This window comes from Ranitomeya variabilis, chromosome 2 (assembly GCF_051348905.1).
Source record: "Ranitomeya variabilis isolate aRanVar5 chromosome 2, aRanVar5.hap1, whole genome shotgun sequence".
Classification (NCBI taxonomy): domain Eukaryota; kingdom Metazoa; phylum Chordata; class Amphibia; order Anura; family Dendrobatidae; genus Ranitomeya; species Ranitomeya variabilis.
This window is the reverse complement of record NC_135233.1, coordinates 781526583-781547008: the sequence shown is the minus strand read 5'-3', so window position 1 is coordinate 781547008 and position 20426 is coordinate 781526583.

Here is a 20426-nt window from a genome sequence, read left to right as displayed (position 1 = left end):
TTATAGAGCGTTCCACATTCATTAATAATATTGTTAAAAATATATAGTATTATCAATAAACCACCTAAATATTCACAGGGGCTACCCCGCTCTTTGTATGCCTTGTCCGGAGGGGTGAGGAGCAGCCTTGAGACACTGTATGAGTGCCAGGTGGGGGTCTGAATCAAGACACCCCTTGGTAATTCATAGTAGGACTAGGCACAGCATATACGAGTCCATATGGCATACAAAGAGCCATTTTTTGGGAACATGGATGGATTTACCATGGACCCGGGGGTTTTTAATTATACTGTGGAAGATGAGGAACGTATTCTGAGCAATATAGAGGGGGATGCAGCTTTCTTGAAAATACCCTCACAAATTGATATGAAACATAAATATGTGAATGACAAAAAACGTCTGATTAGCTCACAACTACATCTAACCACATTGGGACATTATCTAAAGGAGCGCAAGATACCTAGAGGCTTGAGATCAAATATACGCCCTAATTTGTTTGCTGGGAATGTGGCATTTTGTAGCAGGTTTGCACAGATATCTAACAAGTATGCCATGGATATCATGTTACTCAATATAGAGTTCTTGCAAGATGAGGTGAAAAAAATACAACATAATATTGAGGAAATGGAGAAAAAAATGCTGGAAATATTGAAAAAAGATGATTGGACAGTGTTTAAAGACAAAATTGAAAAAGACATGTGCAAATTTCGTGGAGACTTGGAGGAAACTAAGAGAAAAAAATGGAGTCGGGATATTGGTGACTATGAGACTGGCCGTGTATATTCTTGGCAAACGGATAATATTAAAGCATCATGGAAGAAAAGAGGTCCTTTGGGCATAAAAGAAATGTACTTTAAAAATGATGGTTATGCAAATAATGATTTTGTTCCTTATAGATCTAGTGAACACTGTAGAGGAAGAAAAAGACGCGGAGGCAAGCGCCAGCATCGGAGGCAAAAAGAAATTAGAAAAAAACAAAACTCAACCCCAAAAGACATTGAACCTCAGAAGGAGGGAACAGACCTCATAGTGAATATCTCCAAGAAGGTATTAACAGATATGCAAATTTCTGTGTTGAGTAAAGGATTAAGTTTTAGCCCATGTTCACATATAGATTGGTTCGAATTACAAATAGATCTGGAACGGTTTTTCAGACAGATTAAACTGAGAGAGTGGTTTAACGATAAAGATACCAATAGAAAAATCAAAACAAGTGAATTTGATTTAAATGGTGTACAATTAAGAAAAGGGAGTACTTTTTTACCACCTACAAGCCCGGCTATTATTGAGGCTTTTGAACGAGTAGTAAAGGGCGACATCGAACAATTGAAAACTAAGGCAAAAAGTGAGTATTCACATCCAAACATCCGGAAAGAGGAGTTTGAGGCATTGCAGGAACTTGTCCATGACGGCGACATAGTGGTGAAACCCGCGGATAAAGGGGGTGCTGTCGTCGTCATGGACAAGGAAATGTATATTGCTGAAATATCTAGACAGTTGATGGATGAAGAAGTGTATCTGAGAATGGATGGTGATCCTAAATTTGCTATCATGAAAGATATTAAGGCCTGCCTGAAGGAGGCACTAGATTCGGGTGTGATTGACCAGGACTTGTTTGATTTTCTATTAGAGGAAAACCCACGCACTCCGGTGCTGTATATAACACCGAAAATACATAAGACCCTGATTAATCCCCCGGGACGCCCCATAGTCTCGGGGGTGGGGTCAATCTTTAATAAAATGGGTATCTTCTTGAATAGGATATTAAACCCGATGGTCAGAGAGTGCAAATCGTATATTAGAGATACGACGGTTTTCCTGAGTAAATTGGAGGCACTTCAGGTAGAAGGGGAGGTCATTTTAGCATCCTTCGACGTGGTGTCCCTTTACACTGCAATAGACCATGAACAGGGTTTAAAAGCAATAGGTAATAAACTCAACCAAAATAGGTGTACATCTGAAGGCAGGGCTTTTCTCTTAAAAATGTTAGAGATCATCCTGAAACGAAATTATTTTATGTTCGGTGACGCGTTTTATACGCAAAAGCGAGGAACGGCCATGGGGGCCAATATGGCCCCCGCGTACGCTAATTTGGTCATGGAAGTCCTGGAGGAGGACCTCGTCTATGTATCCCACCACTTCCGACATGTTTTGGTGTGGTGGAGATACATAGATGATGTCTTCCTCCTTTGGACGGGTACCCAGGGTGAATTGGAAGAATTTTTTCAGTACTTAAACACCATAGATAATACTATCAAATTTACACTTGTAAAGTCCAAAAAAGAAATTCAATTCTTGGATGTACTGGTCAGTCTGAAAGAGGGGCAACTTAGTACCACATTGTTTGTGAAAAACACAGATAAAAACAATCTGTTACTTTACGATAGCCAACACCCGCGGTCCATGGTAAAATCTATTCCACTGAGCCAACTACTTAGAGTTAGGCGGATTGTCAAGGAAGAAAAAGATGTGGATGAAGTGGTGGATGTACTGGTGAAAAAATTTCTAGCTAGGGGTTACCCTATGCAATTATTGGAAACAACTAAAAATAGGGTACTAAAGGAGAGTAGGGTTGAACTTATCCATAAAAAGAAAAATGATGGACGTGAGAGGAAACAAATGAGAGTCCCCTTTGTCACTACATATGGTGAAGAGAGTAGAGAGGTAGCTAAAGTGATTAGCAAACATTGGGGTATGCTTGGCAGATGCCTGCCTGGCATAAAAGAATTGCAACTACCGCCGCTATATTCCTATAGACGCAATAAGAATATTAAAGATTTTCTGGTTAAGTCTGATATTGGTCCGAAGAAAAAGAGCAGACAATTATCCATAACAGGCCTAGAAAAAACTGGTTGTTTCCCATGTTTAAACTGGGTGAACTGCACCTTTATGGTGAAGGGAGCCACATTTGAACATCCGCAAACAAAGAAAAAATTTGATATTAAACACTATTTGACATGTAGCTCAGATTATGTAGTGTATCTCTTGATGTGTCCGTGCAAGTTGTGGTACGTCGGAGAAACGACGTGTGAATTTAAAGTACAAATGAACCAGCATCGATATTCCATTAGGAAAAAGAGGACCGATCTCCCGGTCCCTAAACATTTTGTGGAATGTAATCATTCGGAATAGGATCTAAAATTTAAAATAATTGATAGGGTACCAATTAGTAGGAGGGGGGGTGATAGGGAGCTGGTTCTCCGTAAAAAAGAAATGATGTGGATCTACAAGTTGAACACACTTAGGCCAATGGGTCTTAATGCAGATTTTAAACTACATACTATTATATAAGATAACGTTTCTACATTGACATAGTATAATTAAAGGTTGGGTATTTATTGTATGTATTATATTTGGGAATACTCTGTTTATAAGTATGTTCCTAATTTTATTCTGTATATGTTTTGTCCAGGTACTGTTGCTGTTTAATGCTATGGAAGATCCTAATTGGAGAGACATACATCCTGGAGGAATAATTTGCCTAATAAATACACATATTTATAGTACATATATGTATAACTTTTGAGTATATCTCTTCTAGTATATTTCTTTGAATTTATTTTGTAATATGCACATGGATGGTGGGAGGCAAAATAATAAACTATCAAAATTGCCCTTCTTGTCTTTTATAATTTTTTAGTTATTTGATGCTATGGCCATAAAGGGGTAGTTGCAATATGTAATTTGGGTAATTTCAGAGATGAAACCACTTTCCGTTCATATCAGCCAGGACCAGTGTGCTCCTACAATACGGAGGTCATATGTGGAGGCTCCTTGTCCGGAGGGGTGAGGAGCAGCCTTGAGACACTGTATGAGTGCCAGGTGGGGGTCTGAATCAAGACACCCCTTGGTAATTCATAGTAGGACTAGGCACAGTATATACGAGTCCATATGGCATACAAAGAGCGGGGTAGCCCCTGTGAATATTTAGGTGGTTTATTGATAATACTATATATTTTTAACAATATTATTAATGAATGTGGAACGCTCTATAAATTCTCATATACGGAGAGGATTTTATATATAAAAAACTCTGTATTTACTTTATGACGGCTTTCCTATAGGTAGCTGTTACTTTAATAATATCTATGGACATTCTTCAGTATATTGTATCTCAAGCGATACTGTAGAGGCCATGGTATGATCCCCAGTTAGATCGCAATTATTAGGGCTTTGGCGCAGGCGCAGGGGGCTAATGAAGCCGCTCTATTCCTTATCCAAGATGGAGAGTCCGAGCGCTACTGCGCATGCGCGTGACGTCACATAGTCACAAGGACTCGGATTGGCTCCCCACCGAACATGTGGTTGATATGCACAAAGTGAGGCTCTGACATGCGCAGTAGCGCTTTGAGGACGCCGAATACACATGCTGCTTCCTCCATGAGTGTTATGTCTCTCCTAAGGTAACTGTACGAATGAGCTGCTATATGTATTTTAATAGTACACCGCTGGCACCAATGCACATGTAAATGAAATGTAATCACTTATGAAATAATGGGATTCACTAATTGGCTGGGGATGGGGGATGATGGGAAGTTATTCCTATATATACGCTGTAATGAGGTCTGTGCACTGCTTGAGAAAGGTTCAGCTAGAGCCGAAACGTTGCATGAAGATGTGGGCACAATAAACACCTGCATATTTGCCTAAAGACCATGGAGTGCTGCCTGTTTTTGCGAAATATATGAATTGGAAACAACCGAGGACGGGTTGTCTGGGCTCTGCACCCGAAGATAAGTAGTGGAGTGTGCTGTTCCATTTTTTCTATTATATATATATATATATATATATATATATATATATATATATATATATATATGTATATAAAAATCTGATTTCATATAGTTTAAAAACGAATGTGACACATTCCCTTGAAGAAAGATAATTAAAATATATCCCCAAAAAAAGTTGACTGTTTAATAGGTTAGAGTAGAGTAAGGCCCTGCCAATAGAGTCTACCTTGTCGTGGTGGGAGCCTTAAAAAATATTTTGGTCAAAACAAAAGCTGATGGCTATGTGTGTGATATGGTGTTAATGCGTGATTGGTGAGGACGTGGTGCAGAAGTGGAGTTTTTCCAAAAAAGGAAGGAGAGACTGTGGAAAGTTCAAGAGGTGGAGGCGGAGCTAGGGTGGAGGCGGAACTGGGCAGAGTCTCAAGGGGGACCCGAAAATTTTGCCAGTATGGGACCCCGGAATTCGTATTGGCAGCCCTGGGGGTATTGGGATAATATGTTCGAGTCCTTGCGGCTGCCTGTTTTGCAGCTGTTAGACAGCCGCAACACATGCTGGGATTACCTGTTTGTCAGCAATCTATGCATGTGTTGCAACTGTCTAACAGCTGCACAACATGCAGCCGCAGGGACTTGTACATATTATTCGTGCATGCCTAAGATATTCAGATAACATGTTATCTGAGCACCTTCTCTCATCACTAATAGCTAACAAAATAGTATGTTTTAGGCAGCATATCCTCAAAGTTAAATTCTGCCAATAACGATGATTTTTTTGTCAGCATAAACAATCTATTCACAATAGGAGGAAGTGTTTCCTCGTTCATGAGGCGATCACCATCATGTTTACATAAGCCAAAAAAGAGGTGCGCTTTTTTAACTGCACCTTTAGGGCTCACTCATACTGGTGTAAAATACGGAGGATGTGAGAAAACATCGCATAGCACTCTGACCAATGTTATTAAATGAGTCATCTGCAATGTTTTTCTCAGCTCGGATAGGACTGAGACAAAAAAAAAAATCGCAGTATGGTGCGATTGTCTGAAAGAATGCAAGTCAGTGGGTGCAAGAAAACAATCGCATGCTACACGACCATGCGTGTCAGATTTTTATGCACATCTCAAAGGTAAACCTAACCATTCATCAGGCAAGCACAGTAGATTCACAGCCCGAACCATTAGACTTATATAGAAAGATAATGTCTGCTCTGAAGCATTACAATGAAACCCTGCAAAGTGCCCTGGAAGAAGCTGCACCTCCTATACATAGAACAACTCGGCACAGACGGCGACAACCGTGGCACACGCTGCAAACACGTTTCCTGCAGCGGTGCTCCAGGTGCGCCGAACGTCTGTGGAGAAAATCTAATCTGCCCGAAGATTTCATCCATTATAAGTTCATGTTAAAAACATACAACTCTGCCCTTCACCTCTCCAAACAAACCTATTTCAACACCCTCATCACCTCGCTGTCCAATAACCCTAAACGTCTCTTTGACACTTTCCGGTCCCTACTCAACCCAAGAGAGCAGGCCCCAACCACAGATCTCCACGCTGACGATCTGGCCAATTACTTCAAAGAAAAAATTGACCACATTCGACAGGAAATCATTTCCCAATCTCTTCATACCAAGCACTGTCCTCCCTCCCCCACTGCATCTAGTTCACTCTCTGACTTTGAACCAGTTACAGAAGAAGAAGTAAGCAGGCTCCTTGCATCTTCTCGCCCGACCACTTGCACCAGCGACCCCATTCCGTCGCATCTCCTCCAGTTCCTTTCCCCGGCTGTCACCTCTCACCTAACAAAAATATTCAACCTTTCCCTCACTTCCGGTATTTTTCCCTCCTCATTTAAGCATGCCATCATACATCCACTACTTAAAAAGCCCTCCCTCGATCAAAATTGTGCCGCTAATTATAGACCTGTGTTGTGAAATTGGATTTTGGGCTCCCCCGGTGGCCACTGGTGGAATTGAACTTGTGTGCATCATCCCCTCTGTTCACCTGTTCCCATCAGGATGTGGGAGTCGCTATTTAACCTTGCTCCTCTGTTGCAGTTTCGTTTCTGTGTCTGGAAAGCTCTTGTGATCTGAAATTGCCACTCTGATGTTATGAGTTAATACTAGAGTCTTAAAGTAATTTCAGGATGGTATTTTGATAGGGTTTTCAGCTGACCATGAAAGTGCCCTTTCTGTCTTCCTGCTATCTAGTAAGCGGACCTCGATTTTGCTAAACCTATTTTCATACTACGTTTGTCATTTTCATCTAAAATCACCGCCAATATATGTGGGGGCCTCTGTCTGCCTTTCGGGGAAATTTCTCTAGAGGTGAGCCAGGACTGTATTTTCCTCTGCCAGGATTAGTTAGTCCTCCGGCTGGCGCTGAGCGTCTAGGGATAAAACGTAGGCAACGCTACCCGGCTACTGTTAGTTGTGCGGCAGGTTTAGTTCATGGTCAGTTTAAGTTTCCATCCTTCCAAGAGCTAGTTCATATGTATGCTGGGCTATGTTCTCTTGCCATTGAGAACCATAACAGTTTGACCGGCCTACAAAGGGTTAAATTAATTGGCAGAGAAAGGAGAGAAAAAAGAAGTCTGCTGAAAATTTTTTTTTTTTTTTTTTTCCTTCAGTTCTGAGTGTGCTTTCAATTGAATCCCTTGCAAGTCTGCCTATATTGCAGCCTTCCTCTCTCTCTCTCCTTCTAATCCTGGAATGGCTCTGTGTTCACCTGTTTAAAATGGATATTCAGAGTTTAGCTGCAGGTTTGAATAATCTCACCACGAAAGTTCAAAATTTACAAGATTTTGTTGTTCATGTTCCTATATCTGAACCTAGAATTCCTTTGCCTTAATTTTTCTCGGGGAATAGATCTTGCTTTCAAAATTTCAAAAATAATTGCAAGTTGTTTTTGTCCCTGAAATCTCGCTCTGCTGGAGATCCTGCACAGCAGGTCAGGATTGTGATTTCCTTGCTCCGGGGCGACCCTCAAGATTGGGCTTTTGCATTGGCTCCAGGGGATCCTGCGTTGCTCAATGTGGATGCGTTTTTCCTGGCCTTGGGGTTGCTTTATGAGGAACCTCATTTAGAGCTTCAGGCGGAAAAAGCCTTGATGTCCCTATCTCAGGGGCAAGATGAAGTTGAAATATACTGCCAAAAATTCCGTAAATGGTCTGTGCTTACTCAGTGGAATGAGTGCGCCCTGGCGGCGAATTTCAGAGAGGGTCTCTCTGATGCCATTAAGGATGTTATGGTGGGGTTCCCTGTGCCTGCAGGTCTGAATGAGTCCATGACAATGGCTATCCAGATCGATAGACGTCTGCGGGAGCGCAAACCTGTGCACCATTTGGCGGTGTCTACTGAGAAGACGCCAGAGAATATGCAATGTGATAGAATTCTGTCCAGAAGCGAACGGCAGAATTTTAGACGAAAAAATGGGTTGTGCTTTTATTGTGGTGATTCAACTCATGTTATATCAGCATGCTCTAAGCGCACTAAGAAGCTTGATAAGTCAGTTTCAATTGGCACTTTTCAGTCTAAGTTTATTCTATCTGTGACCCTGATTTGTTCTTTATCATCTATTACCGTGGACGCCTATGTCGACTCTGGCGCCGCTTTGAGTCTTATGGATTGGTCCTTTGCCAAACGCTGTGGGTATGATTTGGAGCCTCTTGAAACTCCTATACCTCTGAAGGGGATTGACTCCACCCCATTGGCTAGTAATAAACCACAATACTGGACACAAGTAACTATGCGAATTAATCCGGATCATCAGGAGATTATTCGCTTTCTTGTGCTGTATAATCTACATGATGTGTTGGTGCTTGGATTGCCATGGCTGCAATCTCATAACCCAGTCCTCGACTGGAAAGCTATGTCTGTGTTAAGCTGGGGATGTAAGGGGATGCATGGGGACGTACCTTTGGTTTCCATTTCATCATCTATTCCCTCTGAGATTCCTGAATTCTTGTCTGACTATCGTGACGTTTTTGAAGAACCTAAGCTTGGTTCATTACCTCCGCACCGGGAGTGCGATTGTGCCATAGATTTGATTCCGGGTAGTAAATACCCTAAGGGTCGTTTATTTAATCTGTCTGTGCCTGAATATGCTGCTATGCGAGAATATATAAAGAAGTCCTTGGAAAAGGGACATATTCGTCCTTCGTCATCTCCCTTAGGAGCCGGTTTTTTCTTTGTGTCTAAGAAAGATGGCTCTTTGAGGCCGTGTATTGATTATCGGCTTTTGAATAAAATCACGGTTAAATATCAATATCCGTTGCCACTGCTGACTGATTTGTTTGCTCGCATAAAGGGGGCCAAGTGGTTCTCTAAGATAGATCTCCGTGGGGCGTATAATTTGGTGCGAATTAAGCAGGGGGATGAGTGGAAAACCGCATTTAATACGCCCGAGGGCCACTTTGAGTATTTGGTGATGCCTTTTGGCCTTTCAAATGCCCCTTCAGTCTTTCAGTCCTTTATGCATGACATTTTCCGTGATTATTTGGATAAATTTATGATTGTGTATCTGGATGATATTCTGATTTTTTCGGATGACTGGGACTCTCATGTCCAGCAGGTCAGGAGGGTTTTTCAGGTTTTGCGGTCTAATTCCTTGTGTGTGAAGGGTTCTAAGTGCGTTTTTGGGGTTCAAAAGATTTCCTTCTTGGGATATATTTTTTCCCCCTCTTCCATCGAGATGGATCCTGTCAAGGTTCAGGCTATTTGTGATTGGACGCAACCCTCTTCTCTTAAGAGTCTTCAGAAATTTTTGGGCTTTGCTAACTTTTATTGTCGATTTATTGCTGGTTTTTCTGATGTTGTTAAACCATTGACTGATTTGACTAAGAAGGGTGCTGATGTTGCTGATTGGTCCCCTGCTGCTGTGGAGGCCTTTCGGGAGCTTAAGCGCCGCTTTTCTTCCGCCCCTGTGTTGCGTCAGCCTGATGTTGCTCTTCCTTTTCAGGTTGAGGTCGACGCTTCTGAAATCGGAGCTGGGGCGGTTTTGTCGCAGAGAAGTTCCGACTGCTCCGTGATGAAACCTTGTGCTTTTTTTTCTCGTAAATTTTCGCCCGCCGAGCGGAATTATGATATTGGGAATCGGGAGCTTTTGGCCATGAAGTGGGCTTTTGAGGAGTGGCGTCATTGGCTTGAGGGGGCTAGACATCAGGTGGTGGTATTGACCGACCACAAAAATTTAATTTATCTTGAGTCCGCCAGACGCCTGAATCCTAGACAGGCGCGCTGGTCGTTGTTTTTCTCTCGGTTTAATTTTGTGGTGTCATACCTACCGGGTTCTAAGAATGTTAAGGCGGATGCCCTTTCTAGGAGTTTTGAGCCTGACTCCCCTGGTAATTCTGAACCTACAGGTATCCTTAAGGATGGAGTGATATTGTCTGCCGTTTCTCCAGACCTGCGGCGGGCCTTGCAGGAGTTTCAGGCGGATAGACCTGATCGTTGCCCACCTGGTAGACTGTTTGTTCCTGATGATTGGACCAGTAAAGTCATTTCTGAGGTTCATTCTTCTGCGTTGGCAGGTCATCCTGGAATCTTTGGTACCAGGGATTTGGTGGCAAGGTCCTTCTGGTGGCCTTCCCTGTCACGAGATGTACGAGGCTTTGTGCAGTCTTGTGACGTTTGTGCTCGGGCCAAGCCTTGTTGTTCTCGGGCTAGTGGATTGTTGTTGCCCTTGCCTATCCCGAAGAGGCCTTGGACGCACATCTCGATGGATTTTATTTCGGATCTTCCTGTTTCTCAGAAGATGTCTGTCATCTGGGTGGTGTGTGACCGTTTCTCTAAGATGGTCCATTTGGTTCCCCTGCCTAAGTTGCCTTCTTCTTCCGAGTTGGTTCCTCTGTTTTTTCAAAATGTGGTTCGTTTGCATGGTATTCCGGAGAATATCGTTTCTGACAGAGGAACCCAATTCGTGTCTAGATTTTGGCGGGCATTCTGTGCTAGGATGGGCATAGATTTGTCTTTCTCGTCTGCTTTCCATCCTCAGACTAATGGCCAGACCGAGCGGACGAATCAGACTTTGGAGACATATTTGAGGTGTTTTGTGTCTGCAGATCAGGATGATTGGGTTGCTTTTTTGCCTTTAGCGGAGTTTGCCCTCAATAATCGGGCCAGCTCTGCCACCTTGGTGTCTCCTTTTTTCTGTAATTCGGGGTTTCATCCTCGATTTTCCTCCGGTCAGGTGGAATCTTCGGATTGTCCTGGAGTGGATGCTGTGGTGGAGAGGTTGCATCAGATTTGGGGGCAGGTAGTGGACAATTTGAAGTTGTCCCAGGAGAAGACTCAGCTTTTTGCCAACCGCCGGCGTCGGGTTGGTCCTCGGCTTTGTGTCGGGGACTTGGTGTGGTTGTCTTCTCGTTTTGTCCCTATGAGGGTTTCTTCTCCTAAGTTTAAGCCTCGGTTCATCGGCCCGTACAAGATATTGGAGATTCTTAACCCTGTGTCCTTCCGTTTGGACCTCCCTGCATCTTTTTCTATTCATAATGTTTTTCATCGGTCATTATTGCGCAGGTATGAGGTACCGGTTGTGCCTTCCGTTGAGCCTCCTGCTCCGGTGTTGGTTGAGGGCGAGTTGGAGTACGTTGTGGAAAAAATCTTGGACTCTCGTGTTTCCAGACGGAAACTCCAGTATCTGGTCAAATGGAAGGGATACGGTCAGGAGGATAATTCTTGGGTGACTGCCTCTGATGTTCATGCCTCCGATCTGGTCCGTGCCTTTCATAGGGCTCATCCTGATCGCCCTGGTGGTTCTGGTGAGGGTTCGGTGCCCCCTCCTTGAGGGGGGGGTACTGTTGTGAAATTGGATTTTGGGCTCCCCCGGTGGCCACTGGTGGAATTGAACTTGTGTGCATCATCCCCTCTGTTCACCTGTTCCCATCAGGATGTGGGAGTCGCTATTTAACCTTGCTCCTCTGTCACTTCCATGCCGGTCAACATTGTAATCAGAAGCCTTTCTGTGCATGTTCCTGCTTCTAGACAACTCCCAGCTAAGTCGGACTTTTGTCCTTGTTTGTTTTTTGCATTTTGTTCCAGTTCACAGCTGCAGTTTCGTTTCTGTGTCTGGAAAGCTCTTGTGATCTGAAATTGCCACTCTGATGTTATGAGTTAATACTAGAGTCTTAAAGTAATTTCAGGATGGTATTTTGATAGGGTTTTCAGCTGACCATGAAAGTGCCCTTTCTGTCTTCCTGCTATCTAGTAAGCGGACCTCGATTTTGCTAAACCTATTTTCATACTACGTTTGTCATTTTCATCTAAAATCACCGCCAATATATGTGGGGGCCTCTGTCTGCCTTTCGGGGAAATTTCTCTAGAGGTGAGCCAGGACTGTATTTTCCTCTGCCAGGATTAGTTAGTCCTCCGGCTGGCGCTGAGCGTCTAGGGATAAAACGTAGGCAACGCTACCCGGCTACTGTTAGTTGTGCGGCAGGTTTAGTTCATGGTCAGTTTAAGTTTCCATCCTTCCAAGAGCTAGTTCATATGTATGCTGGGCTATGTTCTCTTGCCATTGAGAACCATAACAGACCTGTCTCTAATCTTCCCTTCATCTCTAAACTCCTGGAACGCCTGGTCCACTCCCGTCTTACCCGCTATCTCTCAGATAATTCTCTTCTCGACCCTCTTCAATCTGGTTTCCGCTCTTTACACTCTACTGAAACTGCCCTCACTAAAGTCTCTAATGACCTACTAACAGCTAAATCTAATGGTCACTATTCCATGCTAATTCTCTTGGATCTCTCCGCAGCATTCGACACTGTGGATCATCAGCTCCTCCTCACTATGCTCCGCTCCATCGGCCTCAAGGACACCGTTCTCTCTTGGTTCTCCTCCTATCTCTCTGGCCGATCCTTCACTGTTTGTTTTGCTGGTTCCTCCTCCTCTCACCTTCCCCTTACTGTTGGGGTTCCTCAAGGATCAGTCCTAGGCCCCCTCCTCTTCTCTTTGTATACTGCCCCTATTGGACAAACAATCAGTAGATTTGGTTTCCAGTACCATCTCTATGCTGACGACACCCAATTATATACCTCTTCTCCTGTTATCACGCCGACCTTTTTAGAAAACACCAGTGATTGTCTTACCGCTGTCTCTAACATCATGTCCTCCCTCTATCTGAAACTGAACCTGTCAAAAACTGAACTCCTCGTGTTCTCTCCCTCTACAAACCTACCTTTGCCCGACATTGCCATCTCTGTGTGCGGTTCCACCATTACTCCAAAGCAACATGCCCGCTGCCTTGGAGTCATCCTTGATTCCGAGCTTTCATTCACCCCCCACATCCGATCACTGGCTCGCTCTTCTTATCTGCATCTCAAAAACATTTCCAGAATTCGCCCTTTTCTTACTTTCGACTCTGCAAAAACTCTTACTGTCTCACTTATTCATTCTCGTCTGGACTATTGTAACTCTCTACTAATTGGCCTACCTTTTACCAGACTCTCCCCGCTCCAATCTGTCCTGAATGCTGCTGCCAGGATCATATTCCTCGCCAACCGTTACACCGATGCCTCTACCTTGTGCCAGTCATTACACTGGCTACCCATCCAATCCAGAATCCAGTACAAAACTACTACCCTCATCCACAAAGCACTCCATGGCTCAGCACCACCCTACATCTCCTCTCTGGTCTCAGTCTACCAACCTACCCGTGCCCTCCGCTCTGCTAATGACCTCAGGTTAGCATCCTCAATAATCAGAACCTCCCACTCCCGTCTCCAAGACTTTACACGTGCGGCGCCGATTCTTTGGAATGCACTACCTAGGTTAATACAATTAATCCCCAATCCCCACAGTTTTAAGCGTGCACTAAAAACTCATTTGTTCAGATTGGCCTACCGCCTCAACGCATTAACCTAATTATCCCTGTGTGGCCTATTAATAAAAAACAACAACATAATCACGTTCCTCCATCATGTTCTCATACACTTTATGCAGTTAATAGCCTCTGTGTCTGTACTGTTACATACTTAGGCAGTTAACTGGTTCATGCAGCTTTACATGAACACCCGAGCCTTACACTATGGCTGGTCCAAATAACTAAAGCAATTGTTACCATCCACCTCTTGTGTCTCCCCTTTTCCTCATAGATTGTAAGCTTGCGAGCAGCAGGGCCCTCATTCCTCCTGGTATCTGTTTTGAACTGTGATTTCTGTTATGCTGTAATGTCTGTTGTCTGTATAAGTCCCCTCTATAAGTTGTAAAGCGCTGCGGAATATGTTTGCGTTACATAAATAAAAATTATTATTACTATTTATTATGTAGAAATGTAATATCTCAAGCCCCTACATATAATAAACTAGCACCCTTTCGTGCCATTCATGTGGCATTAAAGGGTGCTTAGCTTTATTTAAGCTATTAAATAAATACATTATTTATAAATACGATGTGGGGTTCCCAATATTTTTAATAACTAGCTAAGGAAAAGCAGACAGTTGTGGGCTTATATTATCAGACTGGGAAGGGCCCGATAACCATGGAGCTTCCCAGCCCATTAATGTCAGCTCTCAGCTGTTTATTTGGCCTTTATTGGTTAATAAAAGGGGAACCCTAAAAAAAATGATGTGGGGTCCCCACTATTTTTAAAGCAAATGCTCAGCAAATGCTAAGTAGACAGCTGTTGGCTGATATTAACAGGCAGGGAAGGTTCATGGATACTGGCCTTCTCCCAGCCTAATAAGAACAGCTCTCAACCGCCCCTGAAATGGCGCATCCATTTAAATGCCCCAATTTTGGTGCTTTGCCTTGGCTCTTCCTGATTACCCTGGGGCAGTGGCAATCAGGCTAATATGTTTGTGGGGTTGATGTCAGTAGCTGTCGCTTACATCATGCCCTGGAGTTAATAAATGGAGAGGCATTTGTCAGACAAGCCTATCACTAACCCCATAGTCAAAACAAAGAAACACACATACGAAAGTCCTCTATTTGTAAAAATTACTCCATGACAATCTCCTTCATTCACTCATTCCTTAAAAAAAAAAAAAATCTGCAACACTGGTCTGCCGTAATTAAAAAAAAAAAATGGAGGTCCCACTAAGATCCTCGTATTCTTCATCCAATATATGGAGCTCCGTTCAGAAAACAAATCTCTATAGACTGGAGCAGCAGCCAATGCTGGTTATCATTCTGTGCTGTGCAAGAACCCGGCGGTTGTGATGAGCAGTGACATCAGTAAGGTCACCGAGGTTAACAGCTTGGTGAACTACGGTAACCTTACTCATGTCACTGCTCACAGAACTGGCAGTAAGTTCTCACACTGCAAGAGGTAATGTCAGTAAGGCTACTGCAATTCACAGCCGGGTCACACAGAGGGCAGGGTGAGAGCCAGAGTGATGAGCGCTAACATTAACACTTATCATTCCAGCTCTCGCGCTGCACAGCGTGAGACCAGGCAGCTGTGAACTTCAGTAATCTTACTGACATAAACTGCTTCTCATTTCATGCTGTCAGCAATGGCACCACATGGAAGAGAAATGTGCACTGGTGAAGGCTACAAAAAGATCAGTCAGAATACTGTAGAAAAAGTGATCCAAAAATGTGATGAAAAAAAAAGAAGGTGGAACTGCAACCATCTCAGAGATTTCTAGGCCAACCATGGAAGTTGACACCTAAACATGAGAGTCTTTAGATGGGATGAAGAAAGTCAACATGCAAGTTCACTGCAGTTAGCTAAAGAAGTAGAAAACCAACAGGGATGAGACATTTCCATGACACAATATGGCGTACACTGCAGAGGAATGGCATACATGGATGTCGTCCGCAAAGGAAGTCTCTTCTAAAGCCCATGCACAAAAATGCGCACCTACAATTTGCCATAGTTCATGTTGCAAGATATGAAAAGTACTCTGACTCTATACTCTGGAGTGATGAATAAGACCAAGATAAATGTTTTTGGCACTGATGGCTCAAAATTGTATGGCATCACAAAGGTAAGGAGTACAAAGAAAAATGTATGGCGCCTAGCATGAAAGATGGTAGTGGCACTGCCTTATGTTGGGAATGCTCCTGGAGTCAGGGAGCTACATTGTATTGATGCTATCATGAGTTCACAGATGTACTGTATATTGAACGAGAAGATACTACCATTACTCCATGCCCATGGAAGATGTGCACTTATTCAACATGACTATGATCCAAATCAGACATCTAAAGCCTCTGTTGCATTTCTGAAAGAGAACAGGGTGAAAGTGATTCAGTGGCCAAATATGTGTCCTGATCTGATCCCAACTGAACATCTGTAGGGAATTCCAAAGAGACAAGTTAAGCATCATTCTCCATCCAGCATCCAGACTCTAAAGGAGTTAGTTCTTGAAAAAAGATAGATGTTGTAATATGTCACCAAGTTGTTCATTCCATGGCAACAAGACTTGGTTCTGTCTTTAAAAATCAAGGAAATAATTCAAAATACTAGAAGTAGTAGTTTTTGATGTGGGGTGTACTCATTTTTGCATCAACTAAGTTGAGTAAAACTGAAGATTTTGTAATCAAAGTTATATTATTAACCTTACTTTCATTTTATGTGATAAAAAATGTTCTTTGAAACTCATTTTTTAAAATTTTTTGAAATTGTACTTGTGTTCCTTGAGAGATTGATGAAAATCGTATTTAACCCCTTACTGACATCGGGCGAAATAGTACGCCAATGTCAGTATCCCTGCCTTTGATGTGGGCTCTGGAGGTGAGACCACATCAAAGCCGGGACATGTCAGCTATTTTGAACAGCTGACATGTGCCCACAGAATCGTGATCCGCCCGTGGATATTAACTAGTTAAACGCAGCTGTCAAACGCTGACAGAGACATTTAAATGACATTTTTGGCAATCGTGCCTGAAATGCGCAACCGGTGACCTGCGTCATGTGATCGTGGGTCACCGGTGTGTCGGCATGACAGCCAGAGGTCTCCTTGAGACCTCTATGTTTGTTGATGCCGGATTGCTGTGAGCGCCACCCTGTGGTCGGCGCTCATAGCAAGTCTGCAATTCTACTACATAGAGGCGATCTGAGCATCGAATCTATGTAGCAGAGCCGATCGAGCTATGGCAGCTTCTTGCCCCCCATGGAGGCTATTGAAGCATGGCAAAACTAAAAATAAAATATATATATAAAAAAAAATAAAAAATAAAAAATAATAATATATATATATATACACTCACTGGCCACTTTATTAGGTACACCTGTCCAACTTCTTGTTAACACTTAATTTCTAATCAGCCAATCACATGGCGGCAACTCAGTGCATTTAGGCATGTAGACATGGTCAAGACAATCTCCTGCAGTTCAAACCGAGCATCAGTATGGGGAAGAAAGGTGATTTGAGTGCCTTTGAACGTGGCATGGTTGTTGGTGCCAGAAGGGCTGGTCTGAGTATTTCAGAAACTGCTGATCTACTGGGATTTTCACGCACAACCATCTCTAGGGTTTACAGAGAATGGTCCGAAAAAGAAAAAAAATCCAGTGAGCGGCAGTTCTGTGGGCGGAAATGCCTTGTTGATGCCAGAGGTCAGAGGAGAATGGGCAGACTGGTTCGAGCTGATAGAAAGGCAACAGTGACTCAAATCGCCACCCGTTACAACCAAGGTAGGCCTAAGAGCATCTCTGAACGCACAGTGCGTCGAACTTTGAGGCAGATGGGCTACAGCAGCAGAAGACCACACCGGGTACCACTCCTTTCAGCTAAGAACAGGAAACTGAGGCTACAATTTGTACAAGCTCATCGAAATTGGACAGTAGAAGATTGGAAAAATGTTGCTTGGTCTGATGAGTCTCGATTTCTGCTGCGACATTCGGATGGTAGGGTCAGAATTTGGCGTAAACAACATGAAAGCATGGATCCATCCTGCCTTGTATGGAGCATCTTTGGGATGTGCAGCCGACAAATCTGCGGCAACTGTGTGATGCCATCATGTCAATATGGACCAAAATCTCTGAGGAATGCTTCCAGCACCTTGTTGAATCTATGCCACGAAGAATTGAGGCAGTTCTGAAGGCAAAAGGGGTCCAACCCGTTACTAGCATGGTGTACCTAATAAAGTGGCCGGTGAGTGTATATATATATATATATATATATATATATATATATATATATATATATATATATATATATATATATATATATATATATATATATATATATATATGTTCAAATCACCCCCCTTTTGCCCCATTCCAAATAAAACAATAAAAAAAAAAATCAAACCTACACATATTTGGTGTCGCCGCATTCAGAATCACCCGATCTATCAATAAAAAAAAGGATTAACCTTATCACTAAACGTCGTAGCGATAAAAAAAAGTCCAAACGCCAGAATTACATTTTTTGGTCGCCGCAACATTGCATTAAAATGTAATAACGGGCGATTAAAAGAACGTATCTGCACCAAAATGGTACCATTAAAAATGTCAGCGCGCAAAAAATAAGTCCTCACCAACCCGAGATCATGAATAATGGAGACTTTATGGGTTTTGAAAATGGCGCAATGTTTGTTTTTTTAGCAAAGTTTGGAAATATTTTTCACCACTTATATAAAAAAGAACCTCGTCATGTTTGGTGTCTATGAACTCATAATGACCTGGAGAATTATAATGGCAGGTCAATTTTAACATTTCATCAACCTAGCAAAAAAGCCAAAGAAAAAATAAAGTGTGGGATTGCACTTTTTTGCAATTTCAAACCTCATTTGGATTTTTTTTCCCGTTTCCTAGTACACGACATGCTAAAACCAATGGAGTTGTTCAAAAGGACCACTCATCCCGGAAAAAACAAGCCCTCACATGGCCATATTGATGGAAAAATAAAAAAGTTATGGCTCTGGGAAGAAGAGGAGCGAAAAACAAAAAAGCAAAACCGAAAAAAGCTCTGGTCATGAAGGGGTTAACAACTATTATACCCAAAATTGTCCTTTATCGGAGTTGTGCTTCGCTGATATCTCACTGTGTATTTTTCTGTTTAACAGGTACCAATGGAGTTCAGCACTCAAAGTTTCATGCAACCGAAGGAACCAATTGTTCTAAAATTTGTGTCCAGAAGTAAAGTTGATGAGTGAGCAGCAAAAACATATGGTCCCTCATAGCTCATGCAGTCAAGTCTATATTTGAAGGGCTTTTATATGACTTGACAATAGAATCAAGTTAAAATAGAATGCAAGATTCCTTTTTGTTATGTGCAAAAAATGATTAAAGAGCACATATACCTCTGAATCTTATATCAGATCATGCAGTAATTATTCCTCTTGCCAACTGTGACCCTGTACTATATATACATATTGTGAAGCAGTGATGGGAATCATATACGAGGGTTGCTATATGTCCCCTAGGATGCCCATAAAGGCAAACTGAACCCGCTGGAGCCGCAGCTGTGGTTACAATACAAAATAAAAGAGAGAGTGGATTTGGTCATACTAATTGACCACGTCAGATTTAAGAAAACCTGAAATGGACTTTTATTTTTGGAGAGATCTGTAGAATTGATAATGATAATACATGCCTTAGCACAGGGGTGGGTAATCTGGGGGGGGGGGCAAAGGGGGCTATCGCCCCGGGCAACGTGGCCCACCCGGAGCTAGGCTACTGAAACAGTGCGCCGATACATTTACATTCTGGTCCCTGCTCTGCTGCTATGGGACCCCTGAGTAGGCGGGGGGGGGGGACGGGTTCAGCAGTGAGCCCCCGTCCATCATTGCAAGGTCAGCTGTATCGGCATCCCCCTGTCAGCGTCTGACGTCACCGACAGCGGAACAAGGAGGAAGAGAGGTGAGTATTTTTTTTTTTTATGGGGGCTGCCTTATACAACAGGGTCTGCCTATGGGGGTGCTGCCTTATACTACAGGGTCTGCCTATGGAGGTGCTGCCTTAAAATACACGGTCTGCCTATGGGGTGCTGTCTTATGCTACAGGGTCTGCTTATGGAGGTGCTGCCTTATACTATAGGGTCTGCCTATGAGCGTGCTGCCTTTTACTCCCTTTACTACAGGGTCGGTCAATGGGGGTGCTGCCTTATACTACAGGGTCTGCCTATGGGGGTGCTGCCTTATACTACAGGATCTGCCTATGGGGTGCTGCCTTGTGCTATAGAGTCTGCCTATGGGTGCTGGCTTGTTCTATAGAGTCTGCCTATGGGGTGCTGCCTTTTACTACAGGGTCTGCCTATGGGGTGCTGGCTTAATCTACAGAGTCTGCCTATGGGTGCTGCCTTGTGCTTTAGAGTCTGTCTATGGGGGACAATCTGGTGCATTATACTATATGGAGGCTATCTAGGGGCCATCATACAGTGAGGAGATTACTGTGAGGGGGCCATTGTACCATGTCGGGATTACAGTGAAGGGGCCATCATAGAGTTTTTGAGCCATCAAACAGTTTGGGGGCTACTAAGGGGGTCAGTATACTGTGGGTAGTACTATACAGTGAGGGGGCATCATACTGTGTATAAGAGCATCATACTGTGTATAGGGGAACTGTACAGGGGGGACATTATTAAATGTAAAGTGGGCACTTATTATTATAGGGGAACTCAAGTTACTGTGACTGTCAAAGGGTCACACATGGCAATATTACTTTCTAGGGGGCAAAATGTGGGCACTGTTTTCTAGGGCACTTGCACCCGGCATTACTATATTATAGAGGGGTGCTTTAGAATTTAGAAGGCACAGAGAACCACACAGCAGGTGCAGTAATAGGGACACATATGGCAGCAGCGGCT